The sequence below is a fragment of the Papaver somniferum genome, chromosome 7 (assembly GCF_003573695.1).
Source record: "Papaver somniferum cultivar HN1 chromosome 7, ASM357369v1, whole genome shotgun sequence".
NCBI classification, from domain to species: domain Eukaryota; kingdom Viridiplantae; phylum Streptophyta; class Magnoliopsida; order Ranunculales; family Papaveraceae; genus Papaver; species Papaver somniferum.
The window spans coordinates 83,218,144-83,235,803 of record NC_039364.1 but is presented as its reverse complement, the minus strand read 5'-3'; the positions used below and the strand labels follow the sequence as shown (position 1 = coordinate 83,235,803).

The window sequence follows — 17,660 nt, the reverse complement described above, 5'->3', positions numbered from 1 at the left end:
CCACAAACATTCTCATGATCCTACTAATGCTGCTGCAGGTGGAGATGGGTTAAGCAGAAATTTTACAATGTACAGAAGTTTCAGTGGTCTCTTGAGTCGTATTCCTAGCATCAGCCTAACCAATAGTCCTAACCATAGCCATCATCATCATCACCACCATCATGCATTTATACACCATGAGGAACCAGTCATATTAGTGCAATCATTTGATCATAATAATGTAGAACAAGGAAGATCTAATAACAAGCAAGGTTATCATAGATATGAAACCAAGTTCTTGATGTCAAATGAAGAAGGAGGAGAGTTAGAACAGAAATTTTTCTATAGACTTGATGATGAATTCAACTACGTTAACAAGTTTTACAAGGATAAAGTTGACCAAGTTATGAATGAAGCTGCTTTGTTAAATAAGCAAATGGATGCTCTGATTGCATTTAGGGTCAAGGTTGAGCATCCTGATCAAGGCAAGTTTGAACAACTCAGTAAAGAAATTGCTGAATCTGCTGCTGCATTTTCTATCTCTTCACCAACACACATCAATAGCCCCAAAACCACAGGTAAGTACTACACTGAAGATTTACTTTAAATTTTGATATTATTTTATTACCACATTTTTTCATGTGATTAGTTAGTGTTTGAATTTTGCCTCCGCATTTGGGAAAGACTAGTGTTTTTAGAGGTAGACCAATTTTGTTGGATGGTTGGATTTCATTGGTCCACAAGTGGACTATTAAATTCGTTCTACCATTAGCTTTTTCCGTTTTCATAGCTTGCACTTATTTTTTGAATAGCATGTTCAAACTCAAAGTATACAAATTTCTGACAGTTTTTTCGTCTTGTATCGTGGACTTCTTGCTTTTTTTACTTTAGCTAGGCTTTTAGGAGTTGATGATTCCATCCACAGCCACACACTGAGTAGTAAAAAATAAAATCAAAATATGTTTTATTTTATACTCTTGAGTCTTGAAAGTCTAACCTTCCATGAAAGAGGAGAAGAAGTGAGGCAGTGACAACACATTTTACATTTCAAACATAAAGTTGATACTACTGATTACATAATGAACTGTCGTCACCTTGATATTAGAGTGCAAGCACCCTAAACTAAAACCATGTCTCGCAGGGGCGGAGCTGAGTGAGGACTAGGGAGGACAATTGTCCTCCCTAGAATTTACAATCTGACTAGGCTTACAAATTTTAGGTTTTTTATAATTGTCCCCCTAAATTTTACAAAATTACTATAATATGCTTCATATGTGTAACTATTTACATTTTAAAGTTTCCTATTACAAATTCTAGCACGAGGCTTACATTACATACCATAAGGTTCTATGAAGTATTGATGATATTTTGTGGAGTCTTGAGGCAAATTCTGTTCTTTTTATCACAAAAAACTCTAAAAATTTCGGGCGTCCTCCGGCCGCCATTTGTACTATCTTCCCCTTTATATATTTGTCTCCGAGGTTGAAAAGTCTGGTTCCACCACTGGTCTCAAGGTTAGCCCTGCTGATTTGTGATGTCCATAGCAAGATTCAGAAATGCTGCCCTATAATATTACCCGCTCTCCCCTGTCATCATGGATTAACACACATGAATATGAGCATCTACATTTGTCAGTGGGTTGACACTACGGCACTACCACGAGACCTTCCTAGGCATATATTAATATCTTGTTTTTTGTTCGTATCCATTCAGATCATGTTTAATCATGGTTATACATATTTGCATTTTGCGTCAAACTTTTAGTTCTAAAGTACTCATTCGGTTCTTTTTTAATAAGCTGGTTTCCTAAAATAAATGTTTCAAAAAAATAGGCTGGTTTCTTAATTAGGAAAGTCAAATGTTATTCTAGTTTTCTGGGACCACTTTTCTCTTAACTTCTTTTGATGATAAGTGTCATGTGAATCATTTCACTATACTTCTTTTGCTGACAAGTGTCATAGGAACCATTTCACTTCACTTCTTTTATTGACAAGTGTCACGAGGACCACACTTTTAATGATTAGTTCTCTTAATTTCCTTAATTTTCTATAAAAACAAAACCAACCTATTAAAAAGGAACGGAGTGAGTATAAATTATTGATCAAAAAAATTATTTAAATGCATGTTTTTTTAGTCAGTATCTAGAGCTCCTGGCTCCACATGGTTTTCCTTTGAAGGAAAGACAAACCGCATGTGCAGCTTGGAATAGTTGTTTCTATTTTATTTTATTTCTCTTCTCAAGTGAGGGAATATTTGTTTCAGACGAAGTAACACTTATGAAAGGATTTTTGTTAAAAGGAGAGCAAAATGTGATCCGAGCAGAGCAAAAATCGTGGTCGACTCATTAACTAGGAGCAACTCGATATATTTTTTTAACTCAGACTAAAATAACCTTACTTTCCCCATGTTTTCCCCGCACACTTTCAAAATTATTGATCATCTTCTTCTCAGTCAGGACTCAGGAATTAAGAACCCTAGCAAACTTACCTTGCTGTAGAACAAGAGATAAGAAACAAAACCCATGATATTCTTCTTCTGATAATAACAACTATAAAGATAATATTCTCGCAATCAGCCAATTTTCTGTTTCAAATCATTAGATTGAAACTAGATCTTCAAAGAAACTATCCCTGATGGTTGTCTTCTTTTCTAAGAGCAAGAAATTTGTGCTGCTCTTTAATGTCGGTACAATACCATTTCCCGTTTTTAGGGAAAACGTGAAGTGTAATAATATACAAACCGAAACATATATAATTGATAATTAGGATGGTTTTCTTGTTCTCATCATAACAGACCAAGCTTAATCACTGGGCGTAAATGATTCATTCTTTTTATTTGTTGATTCGAAAGGGTTTCATCAATTTTGATTTTTAAGTCTAATTTTTTATTTTCGATTCTTCTTTCTCTGTTTTATTGTTTTTAAGTATTCTTTATATGTAAACCAAATTAACAATTTCGCTTGCCTTGTCTGTTTGATTCTCCAAAAAATCATTTTTTTCTGTCTGGGTTCACAAGTATGGTAAACGAATAAAGAAAAAACTTTTGTGAGCGTGTACGAGGAGTACATGTGGTACATAAGGGTACTTTAGTCCGATTCGGGAAAATATATCGAGTTGGCCTTAGTTAACGAGAACGATTTTTGCGCTCTTCAGATCACATTTTACTCTCCCTTTAACAAAAATCTTATGAAAGGCCCTGGAATAATATCAGATCTTATATCTCCGGATTTTGCCATCTCAAAATAACTACTCGTTGCAAGCATCGGTAGTCAATGTTATAGAATAGTCCAAGACACATGGCATATTTTGAATAAGAAAAAACTCCACCAATTTTTTTTAATGCCCTATTAGTGGTCCCTAGACTACATCCAAACTCCTTAAATTGGAGCGTCAACGATTACAGAATCCGAACCCCTACCTCCACAGTGGTCCAAACTCCACCAAAATAGATCTTCCTAAATGTGGACTTATTTGAACTTGGTAATTCAAGGGTAGTTATTTACTTAAATTTGGTATACATGGAGGACATTTCTTGGTTAGCTTATGAGGATTTTTTCCTTAAACCAGAAAAAAAATAATGTTTGGTCCAAAATAAAATAAAATAAAATAAAAAAGACTAAAAGGCTAGTTTGATAGTATTTATGGAGGTATTGGAGATACAAAAATGAGGAAGATAATTCAAAATTCTTTCACCGAAAACACATAGAATTATTGTATGAATATTTAGAAATCGTTAAGTGACTAGTTGTTAACAAACCATTACCAAAAATGAGTGTGCAAAGGACAAACTTACAATAAAAACTGAGAGTAGTATACTGATACCCCAATTACACTTTGAGCTACACAACACTCTTTGTACTGTACCTTTTCTGCCAGTTATATGAGTGCTAATATCCCCCTCAAGCACAAGGGAGGTACAAACTTGAGCTTGGTTTTGAGAAGAGAAAATCTAGGCCACACAATCTCTTGGCAAATATGTTAGCTATTTGATGACAAAAAATACATCCAAAGCTTGGATTACACTAGTTCCTTAATAAAATGATAGTCTATGTGAATATGCTTCATTCTAGAATGTTGAACAGGATTGGAAACTAGAGATATTGAACCAACTAGGAATAGCAAGTAAATGAGAATGTTGGGACTCAATCCTTTCTCGCCAAATTCTGTCCTTTCTATTTTCATCAATCGGTGATTATCCAGCCAAATGTAATTGAAACAAAGCATATTACCATCTCTGTTTAGGCCTTAGGAACAAACCCATTTGATTTCAGCCATTTAGTCTCACCCAAACACCTCCAAAACTGAAACCCTAATTCTGCTGTCATTTTCCCGCCAAAACTGAAATTTGAATTGTTGAAGATGAACTCCCCCTTAATCCTGTATGGGTGTCCCTTTAGCACTTGTCCTATGGGGTGTAAATAGTAAGGAAGGTGGCCCTTAGAAACTGGACGCCCCTTAGTAATTGAGGTGCCCCTTAACCAACATCGAGAGTCCGAATAACACGTGTCCTTCGGGTGCAAATAACAGTTTTTCGAGCCAATTCTCCACGAGAGCTTATTCTTCTAGAAACAACTAAAACAAATTTATTAGTGATAAAAATAGTCCCAGCTAATGTATTTATGGGTGAAAATACGTCGCACTTTCGTGCTTATCAATTCCCTTAGCTGATCTCACCCACAACCAAGAGTTGCTACGACCCAAAGTCGAAGACTTGAATAAAAAAATCTGTATCACACAGAAAAGTCTACGATAATAGATAAATTTGTCTCCCACAGATAAACATACGAGTTTGTTCCGTCTTTTGATAAAATCAAGGTGAACAAGAACTAATTGATAACCCGGACTTATATTCCCGAAGAACAACCTAGAATTATCAATCACCTCACAATAATCTTAATCGTATGGTAGCGAAACAAGATATTGCGGAATCACAAACGATGAGACGAAGATGTTTGTGATTTCTTTTTATCTTGCCCTATCGGAGATATAATCTCAAGTCAGTCTTTCAGTTGAACTTGTAAGATAAAAAATGACAAGATCGGATCGCTCAACTACAAGAGAAGTAGTTTCGTCTGGCTTCACAATCCCAATGAATTCTTTAAGTCGTTAACGTACAGGGTCTCGAGAAGAAACCTAAGGTTAAAGGAGAATCGACTCTAGCTAAACCAACTAGTATCACACAGGATATGTGGGGATTAGTTTTTCAAGTTGCTAGAGTTCTCCTTTATATAGTTTTCAAATCAGGGTTTGCAATCAATGTTAGCTTAGTAACAAAGCATTCAATATTCACCGTTTGATGAAAAACCTGATTTAACCAAGCTAATATCTTTCAACCGTTAGATCGAAACTTAGCTTGTCACACACAAATGAAATGTATTTCATTTAGGTTTGAGTAACCGTACCTAAACGTGTACACTTAGTTGGTTCACAAATAGTTAACCAATGGTTATCCGTATGAGCACTTTCATATTACCGTATTCATCTTTCTCATAACTAGTTCAAATGACTTCAAAAGAACTAGTTGAAGAGTTGTTCAATTGATTAGGTCTTTATGCATAGACACAATTGAAACAAAATCCGTTTGATTCATTTGAATCAATTCATGAACAATATAGCCACGGTTTGCAAAGATTGCATTCCTTATAATTTGTTGTTTAAGTTCATGAACTACCGATTTGAGAAATAACCAGCTTGGGTACGTGTATGGGTATGCGTACCTTAGCTACCGGATTTGAGTTTCCAAACTCAGCAGAATTTTTCGGGTAGAAAAGTTCTGCAAATACTCGTACCTAAGGTGACTGGTTTATAAGTTCGTAAACTCCAAACTCAACAGATTTTTCGGGAGGAAAAGTTCCGCCAGTACGCGTACAGGTACGCGTACCCAACCTGTCTCCTTTACCAATACCGTATGCACACACTTGGTTTCCGGTACATGGATTTATACACTAATGTGCGAACACACTATATATGCTTATATCCATAGATGGTAATCTCAACTCCACATTTCAATCATTGAAACATTCTTCTATAATGTTATAACAGTCGTTATTCACAACTATCGTCATCAAAGCTATTTTCAAGATTGAAACGTCATCATGACTTTCGTGACGGATAAATATGAAAAATGGTTAAAGTGAAAGCTTACCAACACATATTTCGATAAATAGATAGGCGAGTAAACTAAGCTCGAAATAGCAAATGTGTATGTATGAAAACTATCATACTTATACGACGTTTGTCTCAAGAGTAGGAGATAGAGTAGGTAGACTTTTGAGTGATAGATAAGTTTAAGTCTCCACATACCTTTTAGTCGGATGAAGTTCTACTGGTTCCTTGAGTAGTTCTTCGTCTTCGTAAGATGATTGTCGTGGAGTCTGGAGCTCAACTACACTTAACTATCCTAGTCCGAGACTTAGCTATAAGTAGACTAGAAATCAAGACATATAGTTTTGACAACTAAATTTGACAAACAAGCTTGAGATAGCAACGCTTGCGAGTTCGACCGAACAATGCTCTAACACTGCTATACTCTTATTTATTTTTGCGAAGTGAAAAGACTTTGCATCAATTTTGACTAACTGACAACCGATCACTATGTAACTTTTAGATCTGGTTACTTTAACCTCAATAGATATACATAAAGTATTAAGGAATCTAGCTAGATACATTACAAAGACGATCACCACCTAAGCAATACAAAAATATAATCACCACTTTAGGAATAATTTCAGCTAAAAAATACAATAATAATCCATTTGTCTTATTGTTAATTCATACCTAATTAATAAAAACCCTTATTCAAATTATGAAAAACAACCCAAGCCCCCTAATCATCTAATGAAAAATATGAATCCTCATTAGATAGAAATTGAAACCCCCCGCTCACTAAATCAAACTCAAAGTACCATAACTTCCATATTTTCATTTCAAATGACCCTTCATGTATTTATCGTATCTGTTGATGAGAGCTGATTATCATCTTCATAAGCATCGAAAATTCATGAATAAATGGACGATTAGGTGAATAATATAACCTGATTCAACAAACATTCTATAATAAGGATTGTTGTCATATTTCGTATTGTGGTGGCAAAACAATTGGATTTTTATGAGATTAATAGTAGTTGGAGAGTGAAATTTGTCAAGTCTAGTGTGAGGAAAAAAGGTCTTAGAGACTTTTTTTTTAATTAACTAAAATTAATAAATTAAATGTTGGTCAAAGTAATCAACTATAATTCTCTGCTTGACTGAGACCCAAATTCTAATACTGAACTTTCTGGGACTCAAATGCAACGTGTATCGCAAAGTTAGACTCAAAATCTAAATATTCCTAAATTATAATGGTCCTAGCTTCCAACCTCAAAAGTACAAGTTGCATGGGTTACCAAATTCCTCGTTACAAATTTTCATGGTCAATCACTCTTCCATCGTATAGATCCTTAGAGGTGTAAAGTGAGTTAAACATGAACAATTTTGTGAATCTTCTTAAAATGATTTGGTAATGTGTGCTGAAATGGGAATTTGTTTGATACAAGAGGAATAAGTATTGTCATTAAAAGAATATGGTTCATTAAAGGTAAAACATAGACGTATCAATTTTGCATATAGAGCGCAACTCTTATGATATGAAAATTTTAATTTACAAGGAGGTTTTGGGATAATTTTCGTTTTTCTGATGATTGGTTTTAAGTTTTGTTAAGTATGAAAATAATAAAAAAGAAAGACTGATTAATTTTCCAAAACAGGTTATTCTTTCACTAATTTTTTACTATTACTAAATTTTGTTTGTGTTGATCATCAAAATTACAGTTACTTCTAATTTCTAATTTCTTGATCTTTTCCTTGGTTAAGAAAATATTTAAGACTTGTCTTTTTGAAACCTAATTTATGTTGAATGTTGAAATGAGAGTGTATCTAGGTGCACCCCTTTTAACCCAAGGTGCACATTCCTCCCATTATTAGAGGTTGATCGCTAACTCTAGTTATTTATTTTGTTTATTATTTTTAATATTATATTAGTTATATAAAATTACATCGGGAATTGGTAAACCAAAAAATTACACATCTCTATTCTTCATGTTTATCTCTTCTTTTAAACATGTTACATCTCGTCTTGTGTTCTTCATCGACTTGTAATGGATGATCTTAATCATTGTAGTCCGTCAGCGGCTAGTATGTCAAGTATTAAATGGAAAAATCCAATTGAAATTCATAGATCACAGAACAGTCAACTATTTTAAAGGGATCACTAATAGTAAATAAATAATTTTTGCTAGCAGATCCATAGATTTGCCATTATCAACAATCAAACTAATTAGAAAATTAATCTAACCATAATTGCAGTCTCCCTCATTCTTCAGATCATCATCGAATCATAAATCCAAACCTGAATCACAATACATCTAGTTTTCTTCGGAGGAATCATGCATCAAATCTCATTGAACATTCAGATGCAAATATTCCATTTGATATGTTGTTCCTCATTTGGTATGTGGTTTTTAATGAGTCAACATCAACAACTGTGGCAATGTGGTTTTAATTTCTCTGTAATTTCATTATAACATACTACTGCTAGTCCTCATGTTTCAGTACTACTAGTGTTTTTACACTAAGATCGAGAATCTAATAAGTCTTTCTTTTAGAAAGAGAAATTATCATGCAATTATGAAAGACGTTGTTGAATGCAGTGTTTATGTTTAATCTAAATACACATTCAAGATTTCACTATACCTTTATGATACATGTGAAATTAGTGGTTGTTTAGGTTAGAATTTATTTGAACAGTGTGAAATTATTGGTTGTTTAGGTTGGAATTTATCTGATTAAGATTAAGGAAGTAAAATCAAAGGTAAGAAATAAAGTAATTAATAAGACCAGTATTATAATTGAGAAGATGAAGAAAAATTATAGAGGGGTTAGAAGAGATCTTGGGGAAAATAGGAGGCAAAAATTAGAGATTGACTTGGTAGTTTTAGAGAGCCATGATGAAAATATGAAGTTGAGCCATAGATAAATAGGAAGAAGAGAGAGGTGTAAATATGTTTCTAATTCTTTTAGTTCACCAATTTCCAATGTAATTTTATCTAAGTATCATACTCTCCCTCCGTTACTTTTTAATAGGCCGGTTTTCTTTTTGAGAAAATTAAGGAAATTAAAAAAACTAATTATTGAAAGTGGCCCTCTAGACACTTGTTAATAAAAGAAGTGAAGTGAAATGGTCCCCATGAAACTTGTCAGCCAAAGAAATAAGTGAAATGGTCCACATAACACTTGTCATCAAAAGAAGTTAAAAAAAAGTGGTCCTAGAAAATTAAAGTAACATTTGACTTTCCCAATTAGGAAACTGACCTATTTTTTTGAAATATTTATTTATAAAAACTGGCTTATTAAAAAGTAACGGAGGGAGTATTAAAAATAATAAACAAAATAAATAACCAGAGTTAGTGATCAGCCTGTAACAAATGGAGGAATGTGCATCCCGAGTTAGGGAGGTGCACTTAGACGCACTCAATAAGGTAAAGTTATTTAGTAATCTTGAACGAGGCCGTTGAGTGAAGAGACTAGATAGGGAAGAGAAAACACAAAAATAAAAATAAAACACATAGAAATGAAATATATCTTATAAAAGGAGAAGGAGACAGAAAATAGGGAGAAGAAAATAGAGAGATTTCTTATTCATGTGTATTAGACAAACATTAGAGCCTCTATTTATAGGGTTAGACATAAGGGCATCCCAATAATAAACGAGATTCATCCTAGATATTCTTAACATAATTACACGTTTATAACACTCCTCCTGATGACATTGTGTCTAAGCTATTTGCCTCGTTAAAACCTTATCAGGAAACCACAAAGGGACAAAACCCGATCGAAGGGAAAAGAGTACAATTGTGAGTAAACTTAGAACGGAGCTGGACATGCATATGTTGCCTCATTAAAAACTTCACAAGGAAAACCCAGTGGGATAAAACCTTGACGAAGGAAAAAGAGTACAACGTGATAGTCCAGTAAAATACCTTTTACTATGATGCTCCCCGTGATAAGTACTTCAGTTAAATCTTGGCTTGCAAATCTTTAAGTCGAGACTTCCCAATTTCGATGAAAGAATTTCTTGAATGTCGGAGATAACAATTCTTTCATGAAGAAAATTGCTAGTTGATGAAGTCCTCTTTTGTGTTAGTCTTCTAAAAGTAGAGTTCTCGAGTCTTCACGATTATTCAAATACACTGAGGACTTGGTTCTTGGATTTGTAGCTTCTCGGAGATGATTTGCAAAAGTAGTTGATGTAGTTTCTTCAACAAAGAGTCAAGATATGAATACCTTATCATACGTGAACAAAAATTGTATTTGTTAGAAGGAAATCCAAATTCTTAGAAGATGATTAAGTTGATTTGGTTTAATCAAATGTAGGCATCCACTAAACAACCAAAATTTATACAACTCCCCCTTGGATGACCATCATGTTGAATTAAATTGTCTTACACAAACCTTCCCAGTAAAACCCAATGGGAAAAAATATGGACAAAGTAAAAAAAGCATAATATCAACATTAAAAGAAGTTTAAACGTCAGAGATGTTGCCTTGTTAAAAACCTTGTCAGGATAACCACATTGGAAAAACCTGAAACGAAGGGAAAAGAGTACAACTTTTGACGATTTATGAATGCTAACTCAACTATATGAGTATTATAAAAAATAAACATCATAACTCTAGTCTATATCAGATAGACAAGTTTTATGCAAGCATAATATTTAAACTGCAGATTTAAGAAAAATAATTTTATGCTGCTAAATCATGGATTTTTGTGTATTTTAAGGACTCCTCAAGAGACCTATAACGTTGAATTCATCAACTAATTAATCCGGATTTTTGGTTTTGTACCAAATTTCTAAAAACACATAAAGGATTGTTAAACCTGACATTGTCGAGTCAAATGGCTGCTTTAATGTAATTTGAATCCTCTAAGGATTACAAATTCGAAAATGTTCTCCGACCATAAATGAGTCCTTCAAGGACTACCATGCCAATTATACAAGGAGAGCAATTATTGAACCAATCCTAGGGTCTAATAAAAATAAAACCCTCAAATCGTTTTTACAACGAATACATTTCTCGTATAATGATGTAATATGACTACATCAACCTGTAATTAATAGACTTGGCAATTTGAAGGTGTTAAGTTTTAGATCCAAAATCGCGACAATCATTATTCAAAATTAATTATTCGACAATCATTTTTGTTTACCACGATCCCACACAATTCTCAAGTATATGCATATTTTGAAATATTCAAAATTTACTAGTACCAACGCCTACGGGCGTTATGATCTCATCATCATCAAGGGATGAGATATTAATTTTGAGAATGTGAATGGTGTTTTGGTATACTCAATTGGAGCACTACCAGTAGCCTCTCATGGAACGCTACTTATTTTACGAGATGTGACTGGATTTTCCTCTTAAAGAGGCAAACACTTATATAAAAGCAAATGAAACATTTTATGCCTAGTTAATAGCAGCCTTTTTCGATTTGGTCATGATGGGAGAGAAACTGATATAACATTTTAGTTAATTAACACCAACTTTTGTTGTTAGTGTATAGTTTCCTCCTGATTATGGGAAAATATTTTCATCTCATAAAACGAAAACAAGTTTCGTAAAGTATTATCCGATTAATTCGAAGACATATACTCATAATAATTTCTGATTTTTATGTACCACATATATCGACTATTCAAAAGTCATTATACATTTACCATCTATCATGGATTTTGTTGGTAGTAGCCAAAAACATATAGAATACGCAAATAAATCTTCAAGAGAAATTAAGTTTTTCAGAATAAAACTACGGACTTCCTTTATCAAAAGAAAATTAAATTAAGATCAATATAGTCACTACAAGGACTAATAATATTGGCTAACATGTCGGGTGCGCACCCATTGATCTTTATTGTCCGAACGTAATCCAACTATAAGTGGAAAAAATCCGAATTTTGGATTATTACCGAGAAAAACAAAAAAATAAAATAAAATTGCTCAATATCCTTAAAGAATGCATCAAATTCTCGTTCATCGGTATTTAACGATTGATTATACCATATTAACGATATTTCATCATTTAGGGATCGATATAGATGAAATAAATTCTGACTGAATTATATGTTTCTTTTTAAGAATATAAAGAAATCATTATCGTTATTTTTCTTTAAAGAGATAAAATCCACTCTTTCTAGTTGATGAATGGTTTCATGTAAAGGAAAATGGAAAACAATGGTTTATTATTAAATCATTATTGTCAAAATTTTAGAAAATATGCCAATATGTTTTCTCTTATCTTATAGAAACCAGTGAGAAAATTCACAGAAATTGGTTCTTATGATTTATCAAACTCGTATCGACAAAATAAGCATATTGTCGTTTTATTTATCGCTTAAAAATCTACTTTGAGGTTGACAGATGGTTTCTTGTATATATAAAAAAAATAGAAACCATATGTAAATCACATGATTCTTGTCTAAAAGACAAAGATACCAAATTTAATTGGACGTAGGTTTTTCAACCATGCATGTGAATAATTACCGAAAGGTAATTGCGAAAACACCAATTTTTGGTGATTCCAATTTCATTAAAAGAATAGAAATTGTAAACCATCTTTCGATGGATTTCTTCTTCTTTTTTCTCTTTCTTCATGAAAAAAGATTAGAAAAAAAAAATTGTACTTAGTTTGATAAAAAAAAAAATCCCAAACCATACCCATTTAGGATTGACCGGTGGATAATAATAAGGAACATTATCTATATACCCCTAGTATAAGGCCCCATGAAATATACCCGTTGTAACTTAAATTATACCCCTAAGCTTAATACATTACTAAAATACCCTCTTTAGTATAATATTTATACAAAACCACTATCATTAAGCACTATTCAAAAAAAAACAAAAACAAAAACAAAAAAAACTACCTCTACTGCCCGCCACCACTGACCACCACCACCACTGTCCACCACCGCCGACAACCACCACCACCACCGACCACCACCACCATTGTCCACCTCCGCCAACAACCACCACCACTTTCCACCACCACCACTATCCACCGCCGCCTCCCCAACCACCACCGACTACGACCACCACCACCGACAACCACCACCACCACCGCCGACCACCAATACTGTCAACCAACACCGCCAACCACCGCCGCCGCTAACCAACACCACCACTGTCCGCCGCCACCGCCGCCCACCGCCATCGCCAACCACCACCTCTGTCTACCATCACCACAACCACCATCACCGCCACCAAACACCACCACTGATCACCACCAGCAACCACCACTTCCACCACCACCATGTGGAGTCAACTTGTTGAAGTTGTGTTCGGAGGCAACTTGTACGAAGTTGTCTTCAAAAATGAAAACAACTAGCACAAGTTGTATTCAGATATGGAGGCAACTATCACAAGTTGTCTCCGAAAATAAAATTATACACAAATGAGTGAACCTAGTGTGAGTCGAACACACATCTTCTGACATATAGTCAGTTGCACTACCATTGCACCACAAATTCGTCGCGATTACTCTAAGACGTATACATAAAGATAATTTTCCACTACAGGTATACTTTAAATGCAGTCACCAGTTAGCTCCACCAGCGAAACCCAGCTTCGACATTGAATAATACCCATTGTTGTTGTAGAAGAACATCACCGGGACTGAGACTCCATGCATAGCTCCAACCTGGCCATTTGAACCCGCGGAGAACCAACTGCGGCGACAATCAAACTCCAGTATCTATATCTTCATAGCAACTGCAGCCAGACGCTTCTCTCACAACTCCACAAAATGAAAAGCAGCAGTCATGGTCATGCCTTCCGAAATAGTCCCATGCATACCTGATAGATAAGGTGATGCAAGACATAAAAACACCATCCAATCTCAACTAATAATCATATTAAATAGTCCCGTACCTCGACACCCACTGAAATGCGACTTATTTAGTTCCAGCAGAAGTAGGTGGCTAGGTACCTGCACATTTTACAATAATTTAACAAAATCAGTACATAAGAGTTTATTAAAGAAGGTTATTATTGGGGCGTCACATTCCATTAGAGGGGCGTCACCTAATATGACAAAAACGGGTCATCCATAAGTAATATCAAAAACCCCTTATCTAAAATAATTTTGTAATGAATAAACAACCCTTATTTAGTTAATTTTAATTTAATTTAATTAGATAAAAATTAAATTAGTGAATTTTGTTGTATACTTGGTGAATTCTGGGACAAAATTTTTGTGGGAAAAAAAACTGACCGTAAAATAAACTTCTACGGTTGGAAATAATCCAAACCTGGACGTGAAATCACTTCTAAGGTTGGAATTAAAAGAAAACTGTACGTAAAATCGAATTCTACGATTGGAATTAAAAGATACCTGGACGTAAAATGAGCTTCTACGGTTGGAACTAATTCAAACCTGGACGTAAAACTACATGCAAATAAAATTCTACGGTTGGAATTAATCCAAACCTGGACGTAAAATTACTTCTACAGTTGGAAATAATTCCAACCTGGGCGTAAAATCACTTCTACGGTTGGAATTAAAAGAAAACTGGACGTAAAATCGGATTCTACAATTGGAATTAAAAGAAACCTGGACGTAAAATGAGCTTCTACGGTTGGAACTAATCCAAACCTGGACGTAAAACTACATGCAAATAAAATTCTACGGTTGGAACTAATCCAAACCTGGACGTAAAATCACTTCTACGGTTTTTAAGTTTTTATTTTAGTTAAAGGATAATCTAGACATTTTGACATTTTGTATATGTGTTAGCATATCCCATAACCACTTTTTTGGACATTAAGAATCCAAGTGAAGCCCCTCTATTGGAGTGTGACGCCCCAATAATAACCTTCTTGTTAAAACTGTAGATAGTACAGATCTCTAGATATATTGTAAGAGAACAAAGTTGATATTTAATTTGATAAAATGAGGCAAAATTGATACTGTAAGAGAACAACTAAAACATCCGCTAATTATTTTTTGTAACCAGTAAAAGCGATTAAAATGGAACAAGTTTCTCAAAAACACGGAGCCAACTATCTCAGGTTGCCTCCTAATCTGGAATCAACTAGCTCAAGTTGCTTCCGAATCTGGAAGCAACTAGCTCAAGTTGCCTCCAAAAGTGAAAGCAACTTTCTAAGTTGTCCCTAAAATCTAAAGTCCGAGAAAGAGATGGAGCAAACTAGATAAAGTTAACCTATAGTTAATCCCAAGCCAGAATGAAACCATGTACATATATTCTTGGCAAACTAGATAGACTCAAGAATGAGCTGTTACTTTTTCATTAAAAAGTGTTATACCATACTAGATGTTCGTAAGAATAGGATATGCATTTTCAAATCGATCAACTCGTACATGAAATGACTGCCCTCAACAACAAAAATGAGTGACACATCATGTAGCCACTAACAAACATCCTACCAGAATATATAAAAATCAAGAAAAAAATGAATAAAAAGAACAGTGACGTCCACCTGTGTAATAAACAGACATTACCCCACTCACCCCAATGGATGCAAGATAAGCAGAGTAAAAACCCAACACCAATCATACTAACATCTGCACCAGCTTGTAAAGTGTCCCTAAACTCGTTGGTCCAAGACCTTGCTATTGTTCACCAAATCTGCATAACCCCCATGACAAACACATAATCAAAACCAACATAATCATGCGAAATTTTCACAACCCATAGCATGCACCCATAGTTGAGCCAGAATCCAAGAAATTTCAGTAAAAATCAATACCAATAGAATCACCTAAAATTTTCAAAACACAATTCAGCTTGCACCCTAGAAGTTTCAGTGAACAATGTCAACACAAACTGAATCCAGCAATAACATTTCTCACAATACCCGCTGGTCGAAACCAGCAGACTCACTAAGACTGAATCGGTCGACTCAGTATGACATTATGCATGAAAGAAAGTATAATGAAAGTACATAAATATCAAAATCCAAGATCCTATAAGGGTATTAACAAGCTAACAGAACTTTACTGTACTTTTACACTTTTCTTCATAAAAGGTGTCGCCTAAAGTAACTAGCTATCAGAGCATTAAATAGCTAACAGAGCTAGGAATACAAGTTTTCAATTAATTTAATTAGAAGTTTTCATAAAGCGGTCATACATCAAACCTAGAAAAATGCATAAATTGACTAGAGGTAAGAGCATTCATGCCAATGACCATTGCTATAAAAATGTAGATTTGAAGTGACAAGTAATGATCAAACAAGGGTTGTAGGAATAATGTTAAATAACACAGTGACAAGGTTTTACACGAAATCAACAAAAGACAAGTGCCTGAAAAGTACAGGTACCCAGGACATACATGATCAGCCACGAAATCTAAGTACTCTAGCCGCATCAGTTCGGCTCAAACTACAAAAAAAAACACCACCAGCACCTTCACAACCACCACCACCATCACCCCCACCACAACATCAAACAACCACCACCACCACATCCAAAAATCAAACAGTTCATTTTATACTGACATACAAACTTTTGAGATAATTTTGATAAATTTACCATAAAACATTAAATTCAATCAAACCAAAACCTAAAAACTACCTAATCTAATCGTACTTCATCAATGCATTTTTTGTCAAAGTAATCAAAAACCCCAATCTCAAAACAAAAACATATTATAGATTGAATTACATACCTCCCTCAAAGCCGCCACCACCACATCATCATCATTACTCCTTGAGTTTTAACAAAGCCTGAAGAATTGAAGTTAGATTTGAGGAACCTTGAATTACTTTTTAGGGATAGTCTCAAATAATTGGAGATGTCTAGGGTTTTTTGATACAAACCTGATTCATCAATCTCTCTGAAATTCGTCTGATTTTGATTCCCTATTTCAATTAGAAATTACCATAGATCGAAACCTAAGAAACAAATATCTCGATCGCCTGAATCTTTAGATGATGTTAAAATCACTGATAATAGGAGGAAAAGAAGAGGATAAGAAGAAAAACAAGATGAACCGCTGATGACGATGTTGCAGTAGAGGTGGCGCTCGAATGGTGGCAGAAGTAAAGGTGGTGCTGCAATGGTGGTGGTGGTGGGAGCGATGAAGATGGAGATAAAAACGAATAAATGAAAAGAATAAATGAGATATAAGGTTAATTAAGGAAATATAATATTTATAATTTCAGATGAAATTTCAATTATGCCACTACAGGTATTTGTGAAGTCTGTTAGCGATATTTGTGATGAACTCATGGATAGCAGGGGTGTTTATAACATTCCCACGTAATAATAATACCCCAAAATAAAAAATAACGGGTTAATAGTGTTGTGGAGGTAAATAAGATCCATCCACTATGAGATTTACCACATTATTTGGGATAGTGGTCCGTCTATTCTTTTTTTGAAAGAAAAACATAGAGATAATCATTAAAAGCCAGAAACGGCAAAGAGTTACATCACAACTTTTTCGGCTTCAAGCTTGACTCTAACAGAGTCAGGGAGATTCATACTCCATTTCCTACTACAATTGTTTGTCCTAACAAACCTGGCCAGAAGATCTGCCACTTGATTATATTTCCTATTTCTAAAGCAAACAACAACATTTCTTAAACAACTAACAAGATGCTGACACTCTTTAAACCATCTTC

General features: G+C 34.4%; 1 long non-coding RNA gene across 2 annotated transcripts; it reads right to left on the bottom strand.

The window, feature by feature from the left end:
- Positions 1 to 13,212: 13,212 nt before the first annotated feature.
- Positions 13,213 to 17,154, bottom strand: LOC113297771. 2 transcript variants are annotated; one of them, XR_003333679.1, is made up of 5 exons: positions 16,854 to 17,154; positions 16,703 to 16,760; positions 15,513 to 15,661; positions 13,944 to 14,001; positions 13,213 to 13,868 (listed from the first exon to the last, which is right to left on the bottom strand). It is a non-coding gene; the product is annotated as an uncharacterized LOC113297771 (long non-coding RNA). The 2 variants fall into 2 exon arrangements; XR_003333678.1 differs by having other exon boundaries at positions 13,215 to 13,868; positions 15,544 to 15,661; positions 16,854 to 17,153.
- Positions 17,155 to 17,660: the final 506 nt, after the last annotated feature.